Source organism: Lolium rigidum, chromosome 7, assembly GCF_022539505.1.
Source record: "Lolium rigidum isolate FL_2022 chromosome 7, APGP_CSIRO_Lrig_0.1, whole genome shotgun sequence".
Classification (NCBI taxonomy): domain Eukaryota; kingdom Viridiplantae; phylum Streptophyta; class Magnoliopsida; order Poales; family Poaceae; genus Lolium; species Lolium rigidum.
The window spans coordinates 214,736,477-214,755,716 of NC_061514.1; positions in this window are offsets into that span (position 1 = coordinate 214,736,477).

The window sequence follows — 19,240 nt, forward strand, 5'->3', positions numbered from 1 at the left end:
GGAGGTTTGATGGGTCACTTTGGGCGTGAGAAGACGCTACTCATGCTCGCTGATCATTTTTATTGGCCAAAGATGAGGCGGGATGTGGACAGGTATGTGAAGAGGTGCATTACTTGCAACAAGTCCAAGTCCAAGCTGAAGCCTCGTGGTTTGTATACTCCGTTACCGGCACCTACTACACCTTGGGAAGATATTAGTATGGATTTTGTGTTGGGTTTGCCGCGTACTAAACGAGGCCATGATTCTATATTTGTGGTAGTGGATAGATTTTCTAAGCTGTTTTTCAGGGAGATTGTTCGACTACATGGAGTCCCGAAGACTATTGTTTCTGATCGTGATGTGAAGTTCATGAGCTACTTTTGGAAGACGCTTTGGAGAAAGCTGGGGACGAAGCTGCTGTTCAGCACTACTTGTCATCCCCAAACTGATGGTCAAACTGAAGTGGTGAATAGAACATTGTCACAACTGTTGAGATCCATGATCAAGAAGAACCTGAAGGAGTGGGAAGAGTGTTTGCCGCATGTGGAGTTTGCTTACAACGGGCGGTACATTCTACCACGGAGCTATGTCCTTTTGAGGTGGTGTATGGTTTCAAACCCATTACTCCACTTGACTTGTTGCCTTTGCCCATACATGAGAGAGTTAATATGGAGGCATCAAAGAGGGCAGATTTTGTGAAGAAGATTCATGTGAAGACTAAAGAGTTGATTGAGAAGAAAGGCAAGAGCAATGCTGCAAGGATGAATAAAAAGCGCAAGGAGATGTTGTTCAAGCCTGGTGATTTGGTCTGGGTACATTTTCGCAAGGATAGGTTCCCGAAGCTGAGGAAGTCTAAGTTGAAGCCTCGTGGTGCTTCGGTCCTTACAAAGTGCTTGCCAAGATCAATGATAATGCATACTCGATAGATCTTCCGGAGGATGAGTTTGGTGTCGGTAATTCTTTCAATGTTGCTGATTTGACACCATATGACGGAGAAGACCTTGGAGCGTCGGGGTCGACGCCTTTTGAAGGGGAGATGATGAGGACATCCCTACCTCACTACTACCTCCTTCATTACCAACCGAAGATGAACTCGTCGTGAAGCTCAAGTCCAATGAAGTCGGGATTGGACCAATGACACGAGCTCGTGCGAAGCTACTTAAACAACGAGTGAACTTGTTCCTAAACGATATCTTGATTGATGAGAACTTTATACTACCTAAGTCCTATTACTTATGTATCATCGGGTATGAAGAGGAGACAAGCATCGCACGAGGAGGAGAGGAGCAGCTGGACGTGAAGATGGACGTGAAGCTGGACAAGGAGGCCGGACATGAAGATATCTCATGGACGCGCGAGGGAGGAGCGGGAGGAATGCGCGAGAGGAGAAGAAGAAGTCCAGGCCGGTCCAGCGCCCGGTCAGACCAGCCCCGCACCGGGCCGCCCGGTCCCTGGCCCGGTCAACCGGCCGCCAACCGGAGGGAGTGCATCGTACCGGGCAGAAACCGGAAACTTCGCAGTTTCCCGGTTGCCGCCCGGTTGACCGGACCACCGACCGGACCGGCCGGTCCACAGCCCGGTCAACCGGATTCCAGACCGGATGTAACATCCCAAGAGTAATGCATAGATCCCTTTTACCTTTTCTTGCATTTTGTTCATGCCATCATGTTGCATTCATGCATATCACCACTTTGGTTTTACTAAATTGCATTTGCCTTTGGTTTTTCTTTGTTGCCTTGTTGTTGTTCCTCTTCCTTCTTCTTCTTGGTTCATCCCCTCACTCTTGTGATGTTCCAAGAAAGGCACTCCATCTTTACCCCTCTTAACCTAATACACAAAGATCATGCCAAATTTTCTAAAAATTGGTAGCACCTCAATCTCTCTTCAACCTTGCTTAGCCAAACATACTTGTGTTGGAGATACTCCTACTCAAATCTTTGGATAATGCCAAGCTAAACCAAATTATTTTTGTTGCACATAAAATCATGGAGTTTACATTTATTTTAGCTCCATGCATCTTCCTCTTTTAATTCTATTCTCCTTTCTTCATCACATGTGTATGTGATTTCTCTCATATTCTCTCCCCTTCAAATACTCAAACTTTATTTGTTATCAAAATACACATATTAGTTTGAATTGAAAACAAATAAAAACAGAAAATAAAAAGAAGAAAAGAAGAGAGAAAGAAAAACCCTAATCTAACCCAACCCACGTAAACTACCTAGCCTAAACTAAACTGGCCGGCAGGCCCAGCATCTCTCTTTCTCCTCTCATTCTCACGTGGCCAACACCATCTACACGCAGCCCATCTTACCCGATACAGTAAACGGAGACCTGCTCCTTTCGTTCGACGTCGCCGTCTCCTCCACCTGTTTCAGGCAAACGAAGGAACTCCGTCTCCCTCGCTCACGTTCACCTGCTCCCCTCCGTTCTCTCATAAGCAGCGCCAGATCCCCCCCTCCGAACCCTAGCTCGACATCTCCTTCCTCCTCTAAGCCGCCGCCACACCCTTTTCACTTCCCTGGAAAAACCGCACGGAGCAAAACCATCACCGACGTCTACCCTGCACCGCCGCCGCCATGGACGTCGGCGAGCCGACCTGACCCCGGGAATTGGACCACATCGTCTTCCTCTTCGACCTGGACGTCTTCACGGGGCAGGAGACGCCAAGATCAGCTCATCTCCCCCACCTCTGCCGTCATCAACCTCCCGGCCCTCTTCTTCCTCGCCTCCGGCAGCTTCTCCGACGCCCTCTCCGCCTCTCCTACGACACCACCAGGGTGAGCACACCCATCTCCTCTCCCTTGCATGCCCCACGTCTCTGCATCGTCGATCATGAGAGGGATCTGAGCAAAAACCGAATCGAAATCGAAACAAAAACGTCCAGTTTTTCATCTCACAGCACCCCGTCTTTCGACGCATCTCACCGCCAGCACAGGCCACTCCAGCTTGCGTTCTTCATACCGTTGGAAAGCTGAGACGAAGGGCTACAATTTTCGATTTGGAAGCACCTAAGTTCGAGGCCTGTACACGACGCCACCTTCTTCCAAAGTTTGGACAGAAACAGATCTCGTCCCGTTTTTCAGTTTTGCCGTGTCTCTGCCACGTTTTCCGGAGCCCTCTTCCGACGATCATCACCGGCGAACCCGTCCACCTTAGCTTGCAAAACTTGTACCTTCAGATGCACGACATCACCAGATTCATTTCAGTCTTTGAATCATCCAAATCGGTACAGAATCGACGACGCCATCGTCGTTCAAAGTTTGTTCCAGAAAACAGGTTTCTGTTTTCGCTGTTCATCGTCTGTGACACGGTCTCGTTTTCCAAAGCTCACCGCCGGCGACACGACGCACCAAACTGAATCATTCCAGTTCCATTCAAATCTTAGCACAGTCTACTTACTCAACTCGTTGAGAGCTCCTCAAATGGCTGCCCAGATCTCGAGTTCTAGACGCTTTAAAACACGTGCAGAGACTGTCTGGCAGTGTCAGTTTTCAGCTCGTCACTGTCATTTCTTCAGTTAACTGAGACAAGACCGCATCCTTCTAAACAACCTGTATTCATACAAATCCGATACAGCAGCCCACTGGCTACCACCCTGATCCTCTCCCGTGGAGACCCGAGTTCGAATCCTGGCCGGCGCAGGACCCTGAACCAATTTTTTGAAAAACTGCTGTTCATTATTTTTTTTGCCCCCTGCCTAGTTTTTCGAATATTTTAAAATTGCACTTCTACAAATCCAAATTTGACAAATGAGATATCCACATTGATCAGTTTTTCATGCTCTATCTAACTATGAACTTTGTTTTGGGTTTTGGACAAATAAAATTTGGACATAACTAAAATCTGAATTAAAATGAGTATTATGGCATAATTCATATCTCTCAAATTACAAATCCAAATTGTGCATATTATATATCCTTTTCTTCAGAAAAGTAAGAGGAATTCAAATCTGACATTCCCATGCATCATTGGCATCATCCCTGGTTCGAAATAATTGAAATTGCAACTACAACTAAATGTTATTTGAGAGTGATTATCATTCCATGAGAATTAGAGCACCCCACTTAATTTTGCCTTGCACCAACCATCTTGCCATGTCATCATGCATCATATTGCGCATTGCACTTGTATTGATTTATGCTATATCTTCCTTGTATGTGCTTTTGGTTCTTCTCGAGTAGACGCCGACGCAGAGCAGTACGAGCCGGAGTACGAGCACCCTCTGGAGGATCGTGTCGGTGCTTCTACCTCTGATCTGACAGGCGAGCCCACCCCTTCACCTATTTTACTTTTACATGCTCTTTTGATCTATTGCTATCCTTATGTCGCGATTCTGTTGTGTCACGTGTCCTATTCCACATGTTACCTATATTTCCGAGATACACCTCCTCGCCCTACCTATTGTTTGTTGTTTGCCAGCTTTGCGAGTCGTAGGCGAGTTTAGGGTTTTTGTTGATATCTCGAAATGTTCGGGATATCTTGTTGGGATGTTGACACATGTACTACCTTTTCAAAATGATGATGATAACTTTTGCTACAACTTAAAATTGCTAAGGGATATAATATGCAGAGGCATCTCGTGAGCCCCTTTGCGAAAGCATCGGAACTTTGACTTGCTAATGTCCCCTAGGACCCGAGTTCTTGTTATCTCGTTTCTAAGACTCGAGCGCGCTAACCACTCGTGGGAGGATTTATTGGGACCCCCATCACCCATTACCATTTCTCAAGTCTGTTGAAAAGGGGGCCACAACCTTGGTTTTATTTGCCTATGCCATGTATGCCATGTATGCCATGCTTTACTTACTGTTGCCTTCGGGTGTTTATTACTGTTGCCTTCGGGTGTTTATTACTGTTGCCTTCGGGTGTTTATTACTGTATTATACCCCGCGGGACGTTTAGCGAAAGCGTGTGGTTCGCACGCCTAGCCGCCGTCGCAAACCCTGAGTCCGCATCGGAGTACGGCCGAACTTCGTTTTGGGTAGCTTAGTCGGGTGGCCCCCCTAGGCATTCTTGTTGATTTGGGAACGGTCTTGTTGTGAGACTCCGCCGTAATTAAGCGGGTTCGAGCATGCGTGTATGGTAACATTGGTGCACCCCTGCAGGGTTAAATCTTATCGATAAGCCGTGTCCGCGGTTATGGACGACTTGGAGCTGTTTAACTCGATCATAGAACAACTTACACCTAATGATGTCGCTAGTAACTTGCTAATTACTTGCGTAGTAAGTTAGCCCTATTATAATGGAATGGATATAAAATTGTCAACTGTGTGAGTGCCTTGTTAGTACCTCTTGGCTAAGGGGGATCGCATTTGGTCGGGTTGTTGATTGCGAGTATAGAACTGCTAGAATATGCGCTCTCTCACCTTCTCTATTAGACGGGCGTTGTAGTGTGTCTCTATTGGTTAGTGCTTTGCTGCCGCTAAACTCCACATATAGCCGGGCGAAGTTTACACCGCCCACCAGCAAGCATAGCTGGTCTTGTCTCGCAAGTACGTGCCAACGGTACTTACCCTCGTTTTTCTCCCTCTTTTTCCGGAACCCGCTTTTCGACAAACGAGTACGACGGATGATGAGCAAGTACGCAGGTGGCTACTTTGTCGAGTTCACGGACGACGACTTCGTTGCGTAGCAGGATCGTTCCTAAGGCAGCAGCCTGTGGCTTGTTGGTTATGGAAACACCGCTTGATTATCTTCAGGACTCTTAGTCCAATTTGGATCTTGTCTGTACCCAGACTATTTGGCTATCTTATGTATGATGTACTGATGGGATATGTTTCCCTATTGAGTGTCATTTGGATCTTGCTCATTAGAGCGTTGCTATATATATGAACCTTATTTCCATCTTTTGTGTCATACATAGTCATGTTGTGATATTCAAGTTGTATTCTACCCTTGTATCCTCGTGCACGGTGTGTGTATGTGTGAAGTGCACGAGAAGGTGAAGCACTCAGGCCTGGAAAGCCTACCGTGAGCCTTTGAGGTGGGTGTTGTGTGCATGGGCGTGTCGAGCTGTTGCTTGGCCTACCCATATGCTTGGGAATGCGAGGCGGCCTCACGGTCCCTTGTAGTGACCTCATGCACATAAACCCCTCTTACCTGCGCGCTCTAGGTTTTCCTACTCCTGGGGCTTACAGACTTGGTATCAGAGCAGGACTTCCTTTAGGAGCCCCTTTGCAGCGGACGAAGTTGTGTCTAGAAAACTCATATTTTAGTAGCTACATAGGAAAATTGTGCGCGGGAGTAGGAATTCTGCTTTTATTTCTTACCCCACCCACCCTCCCTCTGGTAAGGACGTGCAACGGTTTTATTCTATTCTTATCTTGCTTCATCTAGGCTTGGACGTGTTTGTGGGAAACCATAGTGACATAGGGAAAAGTGTTTTGAAAAATTTCTGTACTATGGTTGCTTCATTATCATCCTTTGTCAATCTCCACATATAATCTGTTCCTTTGCTATGTTGGTATTTTCATGCTAACGTGTTTTCTCTCCGTTGTTCCGATGCCATCTTGACCACTTCTTGGTTCCGGAGCCTCCTTCTTTTTCGTTATCCTCATGGAGCTACTGTATACTCCACCGACCTACGTGCCTCGTCCGAAGGTTTTGTTTCCCGCCCTCCCAACCCTCTTTCTGTTCCACGGAGATCTCAAGTTCAGCAAAAGTTCTGTTTCAGCTTTACAAGACTAATGGTTCCTCGTCCTTCCTATCAACCCTTTCTCAGCTACAGTTCTGTTTGATACCGGAGCGTCACATTCTTTCATCTATCAAAGTTTGAACTTTTTTGTTCGAGGTTTTCCTCTTTCTTCTTCTTCTTCTTCTTCTTCTTCTTCTTCTTCTTAGTTCTGGCTTTAATGTCATCCTTGGCATGGATTGGTTGAAGGCCAACAAAGTTGTCATTGATTGCGCCAAGCATTCAGTTTCTCTTCCTACGGCAACAGGATTCTTGGCCTATACACCTTCTCAAACACCTTCCGTTCAGCTCTTTGCTTTGAATCCTAGTTCTCTTCCGGAGCTTGAGTCTATACCGGTGGTTTGCGACTTTCCTGATGTCTTTCCTGAAGAACTTCCAGGTATGCCACCTGACAGGGCCCGTTGAGTTCGTCATTGAACTAGAGCCCGGAACAGCTCCTATCTCAAAGCGGCCATACAAAATGGGTCCAAATGAGTTGGCTGAACTCAAGAAGCAGCTTGACGAGTTGCAAAAACTTGGTTTCATTCAGCCAAGCACTTCTCCATGGGGATGTCCTACCATCTTCGTGAAGAAAAAAGATAAAACTGATCGATTGGTGGTTGACTACCGCCCTCTCAACGAGAAAACGATCAAGAATACATATCCTCTTCCTCGCATCAATGAGCTCTTTGATCAGCTTGCGGGTGCAACTGTGTTCTCTAAGATGGATTTGAGAAGTGGTTATCACCAAATCAAAATCCGCAAGGAGGATGTACCCAAGACAGCCTTCAAAACTCGTTATGGTCTCTACGAATACACCGTCATGTCCTTTGGCCTCACTAATGCTCATGCCACTTTCTCTCGGTTGATGAACTACATTTTCATGGAGTACCTCGACAAGTTTGTGGTAGTCTATCTCGATGATATCCTTGTCTACTCCAAGTCCAATGAGGAGCATGAAGAGCATCTTCGCCTCATCCTCATGAAGCTTCGTGAACACCGTCTCTATGCCAAGTTCTCGAAGTGTGAATTTTGGCTTCCTCAAGTCGTCTATCTTGGCCATGTCATTTCGGGAAAAGGCATTGCTGTCAATCCTGAAACCGTCAAGGCGATCGTTGAATGGCTTCCTCCGAAGAATGTCAAGCAAGTGAGAAGTTTCCTCGGTTTGGCAAGTTACTGCCGCCGCTTTGTTGAGAATTTCTCCAAGATCGCCAAGCCTCTTACCGATCTCCTGAAGAAAGACAAGAAGTTCCTTTGGTCTCCTCAATGTCAAGAAAGCTTTGATCTCCTCAAGCAGAAGCTCACTTCCACACCTGTCCTTGTTCTTCCAGATGCTTCTAAACCTTTCCAGATATTCTGTGATGCCTCTCTTCATGGGCTAGGCGCTGTCCTCATGCAGGAACGTCAAGTTGTGGCGTATGCTTCTCGTCAGTTGAAAAAGCATGAACTCAACTATCCCACACATGATCTCGAGCTTGCAGCCGTGTTACATGCTTTAATAACATGGCGCCAATACTTGTTGGGCAACAAATGTGAGATCTTCACCGACCACAAGAGTCTCAAATACATCTTCACACAACCCAACTTGAACCTCCGTCAAACGAGATGGATGGAAACCATCAAGGACTTTGATCTCGTCTATCAACTACACTCCGGGCAAAGCTAATGTCATGGCTGACGCCCTTAGTCGCAAATCCTATTGCAACAACCTCATGATTCAAGAAAGTCAACCTGCTCTTTATGAAGAATTCAGGAAATTGAATCTTGAGCTTGTTCCCCAAGGCTACCTTGCAAACTTGGTGATCACGCAAACTCTTGAAGATAAGATCCGAAAAGGATAGTTGCGAGATATTTGCAGCAAGAACATCAAAGAGAATATGCACAAGCCCAAGTACAAGTCTTTCTCTCTCGACGATCAAGGAACTCTCTTCTTCCAAGGTCGTTTTGTTGTTCCGAATGATCCAGACCTGAGAAACCTCATTCTCAAAGAAGCTCACGACACTCCTCTTTCTATCCATCCTGGCAGCACAAAGATGTATCTCGATATCAAGTCTACCTATTGGTGGACTAGGATGAAAAGGGATGTTGCTCGCTATGTCTCAGAATGTGATGTCTGTCGCCGTGTCAAAGCAGAACATCAGAGACCTGCCGGTGTCCTCCAACCCCTGAAGATTCCTGAATGGAAATGGGACAAGATTGAGATGGACTTTGTGACTGGTTTTCCAAAGTCTCGTAAAGGCAATGATGCTATCTTCGTGGTGATCGACCGTCTTTCCAAGGTTGCTCACTTCCTTCCTGTCAAAGAAACAATATCTGCTAGTCAGTTGGCTGAGCTCTACACTGCAAAGATTGTTTCTCTTCATGGTGTTCCCTTGGAAATAAGCTCTGATCGCGGAAGCATCTTCACTTCCAAGTTTTGGGCTAGTTTTCAGAAAGCTATGGGAACTAATCTGCTCTTCAGCACAGCTTACCATCCTCAAACGAGTGGGCAAGTCGAAAGAGTCAATCAGATTCTCGAGGACATGCTCCGTGCCTGTGTTATCTCCTTCGGCATGAAATGGGAAGAATGCCTTCCATTCGCTGAGTTCTCTTACAACAACAGCTATCAAGCCAGCTTGGGCATGGCACCCTTTGAAGCTCTCTATGGTCGCAAATGCAGAACACCTCTGAACTGGTCTGAAACTGGTGAAAGGCAAATCTTTGGCCCCGATGTCATCAACGAGGCTGAAGAAAAGGTGCGAATTATTCGTGATAATCTGAAGATAGCACAATCTCGGCAGAAAAGCTATTATGATAGCAAGCACCGTGATATGTTATATCAGCCTGGTGATCAAGCTTACCTCCGTGTTACTCCTATGAGGGGCACTCATCGCTTTGGTATCAAAGGCAAGCTGGCGCCAAGATACATTGGTCCTTTCAAAGTTCTAGCAAAGCGTGGTGAAGTCGCTTACCTCCTTGAACTCCCTGAGAAGCTCTCCAAAGTGCACGATGTCTTCCACGTGTCACGGCTCAAGAAGTGCTTCAAAGATCCGGGCCGTGCGGTTGATCACGAGTCCATTGACCTCCAAGAAGACCTCTCCTACAAAGAGCATCCCGTTCGGATTCTTGATGAAGCTGAACGTCGAACTCGCAACAAGTCTGTCAAGTTTCTCAAGGTGCAGTGGTCGCACCATTCCGATAAAGAAGCAACTTGGGAGCGGGAAGATCAACTCCGTTCCGAGTACCCGTCCTTTTTCTCTTCTTCCTGAGAATCTCGGGGCGCGATTCCTTCATGGGGGGGCGTTTGTAACATCCCAAGAGTAATGCATAGATCCCTTTTACCTTTTCTTGCATTTTGTTCATGCCATCATGTTGCATTCATGCATATCACCACTTTGGTTTTACTAAATTGCATTTGCCTTTGGTTTTTCTTTGTTGCCTTGTTGTTGTTCCTCTTCCTTCTTCTTCTTGGTTCATCCCCTCACTCTTGTGATGTTCCAAAAAAGGCACTCCATCTTTACCCCTCTTAACCTAATACACAAAGGTCATGCCAAATTTTCTAAAATTTGGTACCACCTCAAACTCTCTTCAACCTTGCTTAGCCAAAACTAATTGTGTTGGAGATACTCCTACCCAAGTGTTTGGATATTGCTAAGCTAAACCAAATTATTTTTGTTGCACATAAAATCATGGAGTTTACATTTATTTTAGCTCCATGCATCTTCCTCTTTTAATTCTATTCTCCTTTCTTCATCACATGTGTATGTGATTTCTCTCATATTCTCTCCCCTTCAAATACTCAAACTTTATTTGTTATCAAAATACACATATTAGTTTGAATTGAAAACAAATAAAAACAGAAAATAAAAAGAAGAAAAGAAGAGAGAAAGAAAAACCCTAATCTAACCCAACCCACGTAAACTACCTAGCCTAAACTAAACTGGCCGGCAGGCCCAGCATCTCTCTTTCTCCTCTCATTCTCACGTGGCCAACACCATCTACACGGCAGCCCATCTTACCCGATACAGTAAACGGAGACCTGCTCCTTTCGTTCGACGTCGCCGTCTCCTCCACCTGTTTCAGGCAAACGAAGGAACTCCGTCTCCCTCGCTCACGTTCACCTGCTCCCCTCCGTTCTCTCATAAGCAGCGCCAGATCCCCCCCTCCGAACCCTAGCTCGACATCTCCTTCCTCCTCTAAGCCGCCGCCACACCCTTTTCACTTCCCTGGAAAAACCGCACGGAGCAAAACCATCACCGACGTCTACCCTGCACCGCCGCCGCCATGGACGTCGGCGAGCCGACCTGACCCCGGGAATTGGACCACATCGTCTTCCTCTTCGACCTGGACGTCTTCACGGGGCAGGAGACGCCAAGATCAGCTCATCTCCCCCACCTCTGCCGTCATCAACCTCCCGGCCCTCTTCTTCCTCGCCTCCGGCAGCTTCTCCGACGCCCTCTCCGCCTCTCCTACGACACCACCAGGGTGAGCACACCCATCTCCTCTCCCTTGCATGCCCCACGTCTCTGCATCGTCGATCATGAGAGGGATCTGAGCAAAAACCGAATCGAAATCGAAACAAAAACGTCCAGTTTTTCATCTCACAGCACCCCGTCTTTCGACGCATCTCACCGCCAGCACAGGCCACTCCAGCTTGCGTTCTTCATACCGTTGGAAAGCTGAGACGAAGGGCTACAATTTTCGCTTTGGAAGCACCTAAGTTCGAGGCCTGTACACGACGCCACCTTCTTCCAAAGTTTGGACAGAAACAGATCTCGTCCCGTTTTTCAGTTTTGCCGTGTCTCTGCCACGTTTTCCGGAGCCCTCTTCCGACGATCATCACCGGCGAACCCGTCCACCTTAGCTTGCAAAACTTGTACCTTCAGATGCACGACATCACCAGATTCATTTCAGTCTTTGAATCATCCAAATCGGTACAGAATCGACGACGCCATCGTCGTTCAAAGTTTGTTCCAGAAAACAGGTTTCTGTTTTCGCTGTTCATCGTCTGTGACACGGTCTCGTTTTCCAAAGCTCACCGCCGGCGACACGACGCACCAAACTGAATCATTCCAGTTCCATTCAAATCTTAGCACAGTCTACTTACTCAACTCGTTGAGAGCTCCTCAAATGGCTGCCCAGATCTCGAGTTCTAGACGCTTTAAAACACGTGCAGAGACTGTCTGGCAGTGTCAGTTTTCAGCTCGTCACTGTCATTTCTTCAGTTAACTGAGACAAGACCACATCCTTCTAAACAACCTGTATTCATACAAATCCGATACAGCAGCCCACTGGCTACCACCCTGATCCTCTCCCGTGGAGACCCGAGTTCGAATCCTGGCCGGCGCAGGACCCTGAACCAATTTTTTGAAAAACTGCTGTTCATTATTTTTTTTGCCCCCTGCCTAGTTTTTCGAATATTTTAAAATTGCACTTCTACAAATCCAAATTTGACAAATGAGATATCCACATTGATCAGTTTTTCATGCTCTATCTAACTATGAACTTTGTTTTGGGTTTTGGACAAATAAAATTTGGACATAACTAAAATCTGAATTAAAATGAGTATTATGGCATAATTCATATCTCTCAAATTACAAATCCAAATTGTGCATATTATATATCCTTTTCTTCAGAAAAGTAAGAGGAATTCAAATCTGACATTCCCATGCATCATTGGCATCATCCCTGGTTCGAAATAATTGAAATTGCAACTACAACTAAATGTTATGTGAGAGTGATTATCATTCCATGAGAATTAGAGCACCCCACTTAATTTTGCCTTGCACCAACCATCTTGCCATGTCATCATGCATCATATTGCGCATTGCACTTGTATTGATTTATGCTATATCTTCCTTGTATGTGCTTTTGGTTCTTCTCGAGTAGACGCCGACGCAGAGCAGTACGAGCCGGAGTACGAGCACCCTCTGGAGGATCGTGTCGGTGCTTCTACCTCTGATCTGACAGGCGAGCCCACCCCTTCACCTATTTTACTTTTACATGCTCTTTTGATCTATTGCTATCCTTATGTCGCGATTCTATTGTGTCACGTGTCCTATTCCACATGTTACCTATATTTCCGAGATACACCTCCTCGCCCTACCTATTGTTTGTTGTTTGCCAGCTTTGCGAGTCGTAGGCGAGTTTAGGGTTTTTGTTGATATCTCGAAATGTTCGGGATATCTTGTTGGGATGTTGACACATGTACTACCTTTTCAAAATGATGATGATAACTTTTGGTACAACTTAAAATTGCTAAGGGATATAATATGCAGAGGCATCTGTGAGCCCCTTTGCGAAAGCATCGGAACTTTGACTTGCTAATGTCCCCTAGGACCCGAGTTCTTGTTATCTATTTCTAAGACTGAGCGCGCTAACCACTCGTGGGAGGATTTATCGGGACCCCCCATCACCCATTACCATTTCTCAAGTCTGTTGAAAAGGGGGCCACAACCTTGGTTTTATTTGCCTATGCCATGTATGATGAGGTCTAAGACCCCGTTTGTGGCCCGATCTTGCGGTTGACCCGAAATCCAAGGAGGGAGAGAGGGAGAGCGCGAAGAACACGATGAACACGAAGAACACGAAGAACTCACGCACGCACACCAACCCGATACAATCGATACTTACCCCCGTGGCTCGATGGACCACGCCAATAGAATCAACCCGGGAGAGACGCGCGGTAGAATCCCGGAGTGAGAGATCGGTGAGGGAGATGAATCAAGGAGTGGGAGAGAGAGTGGGTAGCACTAGAATCTCACACTCACAAATCCATACATCCATCAAGGGTTGCCTTGGGTACAAAGGGGATGAAACCCTAGGGAGACAAAGCTCAAAGTCATCTCTAAGCCTAAATCATGTCTAAAGAGGTAAGGGGGGTGTCTTGGGTCTATATATAGGCCTACAAGACAACACATGGCGAAAAGGTACATAAGTGGGTAACTTAGGCAGTTTGGTGGGTAGTTCCCGTCGGATCCGGTCTGGGGCCGGTCAGACCGGACCTGGGACCGGGCGGTCCGGTTGTGGGGCCGGTCGACCGGTCGCCAACCGGGCAGGTCGGTCTGGGGCCCGGTCGGACCGGACTCTGGGCCGGCTGGGCCTCCTCCTCTCTCTTCCTTCTTCTCTTCTTTCCTTCTTCTTCTTCCTTCTTCCTTGCACCATGGGAGTTCCTTCTCTCTTGGTCCTTGTCGATATCGGCACCTATAGACACCATGACGATAGGCATGAGGTAGCATACCATTCGAGTTGGCGTTGAGGTCGACCATAGAGAGGAAGGAGTTCACCTTTACATATATGGCGGGGTTTTGTGTTGTTGGTCCACTTGGGGGACTCCTTGGCCATGGTGTAGCGTCGACGATAGGCGGGGCTGCATCATCTCCCCCCCCTTGGGGAAGAGTCGTCCTCGACTCTTGCTCCTCCTCACCGATGAGGTAGTCCATGATGGTTGTCCCATGTAGAGTTGGGTAGTCGCGGTCGAAGAAGAACTTGGAGAAAAACCACTTGCGAATGGAAAGCTCCAAGAGACATTTGGCAAAAATGGGAACCAAAATAGTGTGGGTGTATCCAACATGTGGAAGGGCAAAAATTTGTGCATGTAAGAGTTGTATGGTGTCAAAAATGTGTGGTGTAGCCTTGTCCCAAGCAAATGGAACAAACAAAAGGCAAGTATCGGCGGCAAAATTTGGGGCAAAATTGTTATGTGCAATGGAAATGCGATGGAGACTTCGAGCTTGGGAGAGTATGGTTGGCGTGAGCCTAGTATGGGTATCCTCAAGTGTCAAAGAATCCAATGCCAATGCCAAAGATGAAATGAAAAATCCAAAGAAGAGCAACTTTTTGCGTGACATGTGGCACAAGATGCATAAGGTGTCTGTCACATGTATGACATGGTCCTTGAGATTCTCGGAGTGTATGATGATAACATCAAGACATACAACAACCATTGTGCCAACAAGATGTGTCAAGATATGTTGCATAAGAAGCAAGAGAGTTGACGAGGAGTTGGACCAAACCGGAAACTCGACAAGGCAAACCGGAAACACATGAGGGCGAAGGCTTGTGGGAACATACTCTTTGGTGTGATTCCCATGGGTTGGATCCTTGATGGGGTAGCTCTCAATTGCGCGTTTCGTGAGCTCATGCTCCGTAGCGGTGGAAGTTGTCGTGCGGGTACCTATACACACAATAGAGAGAACAAAGAGCGTGTGTGCATGGTAGAGGAACACATCATCCATCATGATGTTCCATGTCTTGTGCACATCACCATTAGTGTCAATCAGGATAGTATGAAATGCATGGCGATGATGCATATGGCAAGAAGGTGCATTCATGGCATGTGGTAACTCATGATCATCAAAAATAGAGAAGGCTATGGGGGCCATCTCATGGACAATGAAATAAGCATTTTTGCATACCAAGCATAAGAAAGAGCAATTGTTCACAATCTTGGATGCAAGGATCATGGAGTAGTGCAAACATTTTGGGCAAAGCAAGTTCAACATGTTATCATTGTTGTCGACAACCCTATGTAAAGAGCAAGTGTTCATCAAGGGTGTCACAACACTAGCATGATCATAATCATTATCATTGCAAGCAAGCGGGGAAAATGTGAAGCTCTCATAGCATGGCATGGTCATTGTATCACAAGCAATCAATTTCACATGATCAACAATGTTATCAAGCAAAGTATCACATGGGAAAGTGAAAGTAGCATGTGAAGTAGCAAATGGATCATCGAGATCATGCATGCACTCATAAGTCATCATGTCCACTAGTGGGATCATGGCATCATCAACACCTATGTTGTTACCTTTGAAGGCCGACTCATTTGAGGTAGGTGTTGTGGAAGTAGGAGGATCCATGTGGTCGACATGTCCATCTTGGAGCAAGCATGGTGAGATATCATCATCTTCATGCACCATGTACATCGTCTCCATGAGCGGGAACTCATCCTCCGTGGAACCTAGTGCAACATAAGAAGACACAAACGAGGGAGAGGTTAATGTGTTAGCAAAAGCGATGTCCTCCATGGACCTATCATCTACCTCTCGCAACTCACTTTGTGTATCACTCATGTCCTCCAAACGGAAGCACTCAAACTCACATATGGGGTGGAAGTCACTCAACTCACTATCACTCTCACTCAAGTGGGCTAAGTGGCTCTCATTCTCACATGGGATTGGTACCAACTCATCAATGAAGCATAGGGGAGTAGGCTCGACTTTCTCATCTCCATGCGCCTCCTTGGTTGAAGGGAAAATCCCATGCTCAACCATCTCAACTCCATGCGCCTCCGTAGGTGTAGGGAGAATCCCATGGTCACCATGCTCAACTCCATCGCCTCCTAAGTCGTCCTCAAGTGGTGGCATCTCGGAGACTTGTGCATTGAGCTCGTCGAAGTATAGCTTCTTGGCGCTTGGCGTTGTGCATTGCCATGCCACGTGACCCTTGACCTTGCACACCTCACATAGGAGATTGGGACATTCCCGTGGAGGGTGGCCTTGTTGCTTGCACTTGTAGCATCGGAGTCCATAGGCATATGGCGAAGTAGGGGCCATTGTGGTGGTGGCACAAGAGGTGGAAGTCGCCTCATGAGGAAGGTATGCGCGATGTGCACTTGCTATCCTTGGAGTGGTAGGCACCCTATCAAGGTGTTTGTCGCCTTCATGTCGAGGCTCTCGTCTTTGTGCATCATCACCATGGCTTGAGTGGTGCCGTCGAAGACTCGTGGAAGATGTTGGGCGATGGCGATCATGAAGTGGCTTGTGGCGGCGAAGCTCATGTGGTGACGTATGTCGATGACGGTCCTTGCCATTCCTAGATGATGGCTCATGCGACTCGGCATGTTGCTTGCGGCGCCTTGTGGAGCTTGGAGAAGAGTGTCGATGACGCTCATGATGGGGACGCTCTTGATGATCCATATGGTGCCATCGTGGAGGTCCTCTATCTTCATATGTAGCTCCATTGGCCAAGTAGGGGTGCGTGGTAGCACCGGTGTTGCTCATGGTGGAGTCGAGGTGAGGTTCCGCCATGGTGTCGATGTCGTACTCGTGGCGTTGCTCCACCATGTCGTCCATGCTTGAGGAGCCATTGTCGATGTAGAGCTCCTCGATGTCGTCCTCAAGGTGGTGCTCCACCATGTCATCCATGCTTGAGGAGCCATTGTTGATGTAGAGCTCCTCGATGTCGGTCATGTCGGTGATGCTCGCGGAGCCATAGTCGGTGTCGAGCTCCACATGTTCCTCCACATCCGCGGTGCTTGAGGAGGTGTCCTCCTCGGAGTGCTCCATGTACTCCTCCGTATCCTCATCTTCGCTATCCATGTTAGCACGATGGTATGTATATGGTGTATGTTAGTGGAAGAATACTACCTCGCAATCTTACCGTGGTATGACAAGATTGGGGTGATCCAACAAAACCGAGAGTTAGAACAATTGTATCGGGCACTCACACAAAGACACACGCAAAAGCTAGCAAATATGGTGGTAGGTGAGTGTGGTGGAAAGCCAAAAGACGAAATCCGAAATCAAGTTTGTTGTTAAGAGTGGGTGAAGTCCAACGAAATCAAATGTCAAAGCGATGATCACTAGAAACACGGAAAAGATATGGAACACACACACGAGATGAACGGGGTTAGTGCGACCAAAAAGTGAGCGGAAAAGTGTATGAAGCCCTTTAGCAAGGGTGCTCGATGTCACACTAACACAAGAAGAGATCAAAGCTTTGGTTGCAACGAAGAGACAACAAGATTTACACGCGGCCTCTCTTCTCTTTTTCTCTCTTTTGCTTAAAAGCTTTTCCCTCTTTTGTATTTGGTGGCACTTGCACTCTTTTGTATCTATGGTGGCGCTTTGTACACTTTGGTATGTATGATGGCACTATGCACACTTGTGCTCTTTTTGTATTTTGGCGGCTTTTTCTCGCACTATGTTAGCGTTAGCTCGCTTTTTCTATCTTGCCACACGAGTTTTGCTTAGAAGCTTTACTCCACACGACACACACACCTCACAATCGGGGCCACGTGCAATGTCTCGCAACACTCGATAAGCAATGCTCGTAGGATAGATCGCAAAAGGAAGAGGGGCTACACGGTGGGGAGCAAGTTATACCTAGATGAAAAGTTAGGCGGTGTCGTAACACACAACTTGCGAGGATGGCGACGATGGTGTCGTAGTTGCGCCGGAGGCCGGGGTGCCGAAGGTGTCGCCGCGGTGTTGATGTAGACGCGGAAGCTCGAAAGACAATCCTTGCACTCCAAAACGGAAACCGGGCAAAATAAGTCAATGCCCGAAAATTTGGGTCACGACGAGCGATCGAAGGTGTCAAAATTTTGGAGTCGAAAAATTTCGGAAACGGTGTCAAAATTAGAGTCAAGATGAAAGGGGATAACTGTGAAAGTTTGGGGTCAAACGGGCGCCGGAAAGTTGTCAAAATTTGGAGCAAAAAGTGAAGTCAAAATGGGCGAAAACTGGATCAAACCCGGTCCAGAACCCGGTCAAACCGGACCTGGGACCGGCCGGTCCGGTCCAGAACCGGATCTGGAACCGGATGGGCCCCTGGACTTGGTCCGGATGGCACCGGTCTGAGCCCCGGTTGCAGACCGGACGGCCCGGTCAGAAATCCGGTCTGACCGGACTTTGCGCTGGGCGAGGCGAGCGACGCGCGCGTGCGATGGGCGGCCGGCTGGGGCGTGCTGCGCGTGCTGGGCCAAGGGCCGGCGCTTGCTGCGGTGGTTCTCCAGGCGATCGGGATGGAGCGAGCAAGGCGTGAGCGGCAGCGAGAGGAGCAGGATGGAGCAGCTGCTGCGTGCGCGCGCGGATTGGAGCTGGTGGTGCCCGGCCTGAGCGGCTTTGCTCCGTGGAGGTGCGGGTGCGTGGCTGGCGGCTGGCCGAGCGGAGGCGGGTCGGCGGCGTGTGAGGCCAGGGAGGAGCGGGCTTGGTGCGGCTCGGCCGTGGAGCAAGGAGAGCAGTTGAGCAGCTGTGCTTGGGTGGGGCGCGCGGTGGTGAGCAGCGAGTGGGAGGCGCGGCCTGCGTTGACTGATGCGGCGAGGAGCGGGGCCAGGGGAAAACGAGCGGCGGCTCAATGCTGCTGCGCGGGCGTGGTGGCGGTAGGTGGCGCTGTGGCCTGCTGTGGAGGAGATGGGCCGGGGCGGTGGCGTGCGTTGACCCGTGGAGCAAGAACTGCTGTTCTTCACGATTTTGGCCACGGCCGGCTCGAAAACGCTCAAATTCGAGCGAAATTGGATGAAATTGAAGGGGAAAAGAATGGGGATTAGTAGATCAACACTCTAAACACCAGATCCGTGGATCAAAACCACTCAAAACGCAACGAAATCGCAGATCCGTCCAAAGGCAAATTAGGGCTATTTTTGGGCAATTTTTTGGAAAAATTTTTAGAGACGAAATTGGATGGGTGGGGGGTCAAATCCGCGGAAACCAAAGGCTGCTGATACCATATGATGAGGTCTAAGACCCCGTTTGTGGCCCGATCTTGCGGTTGACCCGAAATCCAAGGAGGGAGAGAGGGAGAGCGCGAAGAACACGATGAACACGAAGAACACGAAGAACTCACGCACGCACACCAACCCGATACAATCGATACTTACCCCCG